This window comes from Rattus norvegicus, chromosome 9, assembly GCF_021556685.1.
Source record: "Rattus norvegicus strain SHRSP/BbbUtx chromosome 9, alternate assembly SHRSP_T2T, whole genome shotgun sequence".
In the NCBI taxonomy this organism is placed as follows: Eukaryota; Metazoa; Chordata; class Mammalia; order Rodentia; family Muridae; genus Rattus; species Rattus norvegicus.
Genome location: NC_141542.1, coordinates 69,430,202 through 69,437,054, shown reverse-complemented (window position 1 = coordinate 69,437,054; position 6,853 = coordinate 69,430,202). Strand labels below are relative to the sequence as shown.

General features: G+C 38.1%; 1 pseudogene; it reads left to right on the top strand.

The window, feature by feature from the left end:
• The first annotated feature begins 376 nt into the window (after positions 1-376).
• The window catches only part of Nelfe-ps1 (negative elongation factor complex member E, pseudogene 1), a 51,744-nt pseudogene continuing 45,267 nt past the window's right edge, over positions 377-6,853 (top strand).

Sequence of the window (6,853 nt, the reverse complement as noted above, 5' to 3'; positions counted from 1 at the left end):
GGGTGCAGGGACATTTCCAGCAAGTCAAGCCCGCTCCACGCACGGACAACGCTGACCCCAGCTTCTCCATTCCAGGAAGGGTTACATGTGAAAGATCATTATTCTGAAATGCATGGTATTTGGTCCTAAACCTAAAACCACTCAAGGTTGAAAAGAACCTTTAAAAGAGTCCAGAGCAGTGTTCCTTTCCATTCAACACCCGTGGACACACCGTGTAAATAAGCCCGCTAACTGCGTTTCCACTTTATTTTTAAAGTGACTTTTTGTTTTGAGTATGTGAAAAAAATAAAGACCGAGTTTTAATCCTCAGGGAGAAAATTGCCTGAGAAAGTCCACTGCATGCTTCTAGACTATTATTTCAGGCCCAAACATCAAAATGCCAGAGAGCTGGTGGAACAATAATGGAAAGGTCAGTCGGCATGATACCAACTCGGTCGATGAAAGGCCTTACCAGGTAAAAGTAGCTCTTCTGGAAAAATGAAAATGGTAAAGAAAACAATTTATTCATATGAGGCTTGTTTGATTTTTCAGAGAATGTATTTTATTTTTGCTATGTGGACTACGATGCCGGGAAAAAATGTCACTGTGAGCTGTTTGCATTTCATAGGTTGAGGGATTGACTAATAGCCACATCTTACTCTACCGGAGGGAGACGCTATGAATAAAGGAGGGAAGGAGAAAAATGTAAGCGTGTGTGTGTGTGTGTGTGTGTGTGTGTGTGTGTGTGTGTGCATGTGTGTTATCTGTGTGTGTTGTCTCTGTGTGTCTGTGTCTGTGTGTACATGTGTGGTCCAAGTACCAATGTTAGGAATGGGAAGGGTTACAAACGGGTTGGAACTGGGAGAAGCTATCACACAGAATGCTAGGCAAGCAGATGTTAGGAGGCGGCCTAGTACTTGTGGGCATACAAGCTGGCATAGATACACATAAAGACTAGCACCCAGGATACATAGAGGTAAATATACAAACCTACAGATAGACACACCGGTAGGCTGAGGAAGGTGTTGTGTAAGACCTCTGACTGCTGACTTCACAGACATATTCACACAAAAGTGTCACAGTAACAAAATAGACATTTAACAAAATGCATTACTGTTTACTTTTGTGGATCTGCAGACATCTGGTGACAACTGTTTTATGCATGTATGTCCAGTGTCAGCCATGTATATATTAACTGACTCATGCTGGGGAATTCCTATCAGCCTCATGTTTTTTAAGTATAAACTCACCTTTATAACCTTTGATTTCCAACAGTGGTGAGTGAGTGTGTGTGTGTGTGTGTGTGTGTGTGTGTGTGTGTATGCGTGTTGTTAAAATACAAGTTCCTCTGTCTGAGTCCCGTAACCACAACTTCTTTCACAAAGATTGAAAGTAATCAAGAGAACAAATATGAAGCCCTTCAATGCCTCAATTTCAACCCATCTCCTATTTTAGGCTCTCGTAAGCCTGATAAACAACTTCTCCAAAGTGGCTGGATATAAAGTTAACTCAAATAAATCAGTAGCCTTCCACTACTTAAAGGATAAACAGACTGAGAAAAAAATTAGGAAAATGACACTCTTCACAATAGTGACAAATAAAATAAAACACCTCAGTGTGGCTCTTACCAAGCAAGTGAAAGATCTGTATGACAAGAATTTCAAGTCTCTGAAGGAAGAAATCGAAGAAGATCACAGAAGATGGAAAGATCTCCCAAGCCCATGGATTGGCAGGATCAATGTTGTAAAAATGGCCATTTTGCCAAAAGCAATCTACAGATTCAATGTAATCCCCATCAAAATACCAATTAAATTGTTCACAGAATTAGAAAGAGCAATTTGCAAATTCATATAGAATAACAAAAACAAAACAAAACAAAACAAAAAAAAAACAGGATAGTGAAAACTATCCTCAACAATGAAAGAATTTCTGGGAGAATCACCATCCCTAACCTCAAGCTGTATTACAGAGCAATAGTGATAAAAAACTGTACTGTACTGGTACAGAGACAGGAAGGTAGATCAATGGAATAGAATTGATCAGAAATGAACCCACACACATATGGTAACTTGATTTTTTTGGCAAAGGAGCTAAAAAACCATCCTGTGGAAAACAGGTAGTATTTTCAACAAATGGTGCTGGTTCAACTGGAAGTCAGCATGTAGAAGAATGCAAATGGATTTATTCTTATTGCCCTGTACAACGCTTAAGTCCAAGTGGATCAAGGACATCCGCATAAAACCAGATACATTCAAACTGATAAAAGAAAAAGTGGGGAAGAGCCTTGAACACTTGGGCACTGGGGAAAATTTCCTGAACAGAACACCAATGGCGTATGCTCTAAAGTAATGAATCAACAAATTGGACTTCATAAAATTGCAAAGTTTCTATAAGGCAAAGGACATTGTCATTAGGGCAATATGGCAACAAACAGATTGGGAAAAGATCTTTACCAATTCTACATCAGATTGAGGGCTAATAGTCAATATGTACAAAGAACTCAAGAAATTAGACTCCAGAGAATCAAATAATCAAAAAATGGGGTACAGGGATAAACAAAGAATTCTCAACTGAGGAATATCGAATGGCTGAGAAGTACCTAAAGAAATGTTCACCATCCTTTGTCATCAGGGAAATGCAAATCAAAACAACCCTGAGATTCCTCTTCATACCAGTCAGAATGGCTAAGATCAAAAATTCAGGTGACAACAGATGCTGAAGAGGATGTGGAGAAAGAGGAACACTCTTCCATTGTTGGTAGGATTGCAAACTGGTATAACCACTCTGGAAATCAGTTTGGAGCTTCCTCAGAAAATTAGACATAGTACAACCTGAGGACCCAGCTTTACCACTCCTGGGCATATACCCAAAAGATGCTTTAACATATAACAACATACATGCTCCATTATGTTCATAGCAGTCTTATTTATAATAGCTAGAAGTTGAATAGAACCCAGATATCCTTCAACAGAGGAATGGATACAGAAAATGTGGTACATCTACACAATGGAGTACTACTCAGCTATTAAAAACAATGACTTCATGAAATTCATAGGCAAATGGATGGAACTAGAAAATATCATCCTGAGTGAGGTAACCCAGTCACAGAAAAACACACATGGTATGCACTCACTGATAAGTGGATATTAGCTCAAAAGCTAGAACTACCCAAGATACAAACCACAGACCACATGAAGCTCAGGAAGGCAGACAAGCAAAGTCCAGATGCTTCACTCCTTCTTAAAGAAGGGAGCAAGAATATCCATAGGAGGAGATGTGGAGACAAAGTTTAGAGCAGAGACTGAAGGAATGGCCAATTAGAGTCTGCCTCTCCTGGGGATCCAGCCACCAAACCCACACAATGTTGCTAATTTGAAGAAGTGCATGATGACAGGAGCCTGATATAGCTGGCTCCTGAGAGGCTCTGCCAGAGCATGACAAATACAGAGGCCAAAGCTAGCAGCCATTCATTGAACTGAGAATGTGGTTCTGCACTGGAAAAGTTAGAGAAACGATTGAAGGAGCTGAAGGGGCTTGCAACCCCACAAAAACAATACCAACCAACCAGAGCTCCCAGGGACTAAACTACCATTCAAAGAGTACACATGGATAGACCCATGGCTCCAGCTTCATATGTAGCAGAGGAAGGCCTTTTTGGGCACCAACAGGAGGAGAAGCACTTGGTCCTATTAAGGCTGAACCCGCCAGTGTAAGGTAATGTCAGGGCAAGAATGCAGGGAAGGAGTGTGTGGTTGGGGTGGAACCCCCTCATAGAAGAAGGGGGAGGATGGGATTGGGGGTTATGGTCGGGAAACCGGAAAAGGAGATAACATTTGAAATATAAATAAAATATCCAATAAAAATTTTTGTCATAACACTTTAACATAGAATATAAAGTATTTTTTCAAAAATGAAAAGAAACAAATACTCAATGGGAGGTTTTGACATTGTACAACACATTCAACATACAATTGTATGAAAAACCACCTAATATCATTAAAAGATATTAAATCAGAAAGAAAGAAAGAAAGGAAGGAAGGGGGAAAGAAAGAAAGAAAGAAAGAAAGAAAGAAAGAAAGAAAGAAAGAAAGGAAGGAAGGAAGGAAGAAAGGAAGGAAGGAAGGAAGAAAATTAAAAAAACTCTGAGACCACTAAAGGCGCACGAAAACCTACTTCATGGTCATCGTTGTACCCCACTGACATCCTAGTACCTTATAACACTAGAAATACCAGAAAACCTCAAAACTCCCCCTCTTTACCATTTAAAATATAATATGTAAATAGCGTTCACTGAGTTCTATTAAGAAAAAGTTACTTCCTCCTGGTCTATGAATGGTATCTGAGTTTTACTTCTGGCCCTAATGGAGATATGATATCCTGAATGGCACAAAAAACTAGAAAACTATGTATTTCAGACTGTCAGTCACCTCGTCATTAAACCACTCCTCCAGTAAGCTGGTTTACCTAACAGCATACTAAGTAGGTGGGAGGAATATTTATTTCCTTGTGAACCAATGTACTTACATCCTTCATGGTACCTTTCCTTCACTAAGCAACGTTACTAATTCTGAGTTATAACTTTAAGCTTTCTCCTTCTCTTTGGATGTGATTCAACAATATGACTTCCTTGACACTGTAGGCTTTCCCCCCATTCACTGAAACTCCTACACCATTTCTATATGCAGCGGGTAGCCTGTCTCCATGGCTGAACATGCCAGCTTTCTTGGACCCTCCCTAACTCCAAATTCACCGTTTTCTTTGTTTCCTTTCCTTCCCTTTCCCTAGCAGCTGCTTATACACCTTTCTTGTCCTGATATTTTTCTTTCAAGCTCTGATGAAATTGTTTACAATATTTTTCAGAGTCAAATTTCTAAATTTTGTCCTTGTGAGTCCAAAACTAAAGAGACTCAGGCTTTTCCCGTAACATAGACTTGAGAAAAAAAACATTATGAAGTTGAAGATGCCTACCAGTTGTGTTTGGTCAAACCATTGACGTTTAGTGAAGAAACATAAAAGATAAGGTAAAAATAACATATAACTTAACTTGCTATGAGGGTAGGTAGAAGGTAAGAATACTACAGAAAGGTGAACAGAGATACAATACAACACAGTCTTCTTGGACACAGGGTGATTTCGAAATCAAATTTATGTAATCTTCTAGGCTCCTAACTTTCCAAAAATTTGTAAATAAAATGTGAAATTACTTGTAATATTAAACCATTTGATATCTTTGTAAAGCTAAATGAAATAGAAAAAAATTCCAATTAAAATGTTTACAATTGAATCTGACACCCTCAAAATAACACATTAAGTTAATATGCTTTGGGGGAATATTTTAAATTGGCTATTTCTTTAGGTGTCTGCAAATTGTCCACAGTTTAGATATTGCTTTAGCAAAACCCATTAACGTTAAATATCACAAGTTTACTAGGGAGACATATTTGATCCATTCATTACACAAATGCGTGAATGATGCCATACATTCATTACCTCTCAAATTTTTATTCATTTGTCTGTTGTGCTAAATGTTTTATTTATGTATTTTAAAAATATTTCTGTATTACATTTTCATAACAACTTTATATACCATTGTGGTATTTATTGTGGTTCTTGAACTTTTTTATATTTTCTTTATTTACATTTCAAATATTATCCCGTTTCTAAGTTTATCGTCCCGCAAACTCCTATCCTATCCCCTTTCACCCTGCTTCTGTGAGGGTACCCTTCCTATACACCAACAGACTCCTTCCTTCCTCTCTGTCCCTGTATTGCATTACACTGGGAAATTAAGCCTTCACAGGACCAATGGCCTCTCCTCCATTGATGCCCGACAGGGCCATCCTCTGCTACATATGTGTCTGGAAACATGGGTCACTGCATGTCTACTCTTTTGTTGGTGGTTTAGTCGGTGGGAGCTTTAGAGTATCTGGTTGGTTGATATTGTTCTTCCTATGGGGGGAGACAAACGCCTTCAGCTCCTTGAGTCCTTTGTCTAATTCCTCCATTGGGGTTCCACTTTTAGTTCAATGTTTGACAGCATTGAATCTGTAGATTGCTTTCTGTAAAATGGATTTTAATATATTAATTTTTAATATATTAATCCTGCCAATTCAAGAGCATAGGACTTCTTGTGAGATCTTCAATTTCTTTCTTCAGAGACTTGAAGTTCTTGTCATACAGATCTTTCACGTGCTCTGTTAGAGTCATACCGAGTTATTTTATATTATTTGAGATTATCATGAAGGGTGTCGTTTCCATAATTTCTTTCTCAGCCTGTTTGTCCTTTGAGTAGAGGAAGGCTACTGATTTGTTTGAGTAAATTTTATTTCCAGCCACTCTGCTGAAGTTAATAATCAGATTTAGGAGATCTAAGGTAGAATTTTGGGGGTCACTTAAGTATACTATCATATCATTTGCAAATCGTGATATTTTTACTTCTTTCCAATTTGTATCTCTTTGTCCTCCTTTTGTAGTTTAATTGCTCTGGCAAGGACTTCTAGTACTGTATTGAATAGTTAGGGAGAAAATGGGCATCCTTATCTCTTCTCTGATTTTAGTGGGATTGCTTCAAGTTTCTCTCCATTTAGTTTAATATTAGCTACTGGTTTGCTGTATATGGCTTTTACTATGTTTAGATATGGACCTTGAATTCCTGATCTTTCCAGGACTTTTATCATGCAGGGGTGTTGAATTTTGTCAAATAATTTTTCAGCATCTAATGTGATGATCATGTTGGTTTTTTCTTTGAGTTTGTTTACATTGATGGATTTACAGATATTGAACTATCCCTGCATTCCTGCATGAAGCCTTGTTAATCATGATGGATGATTATATTGATGTGTTCTTGGATTCCATTTGCAAAAATTTTATTGAG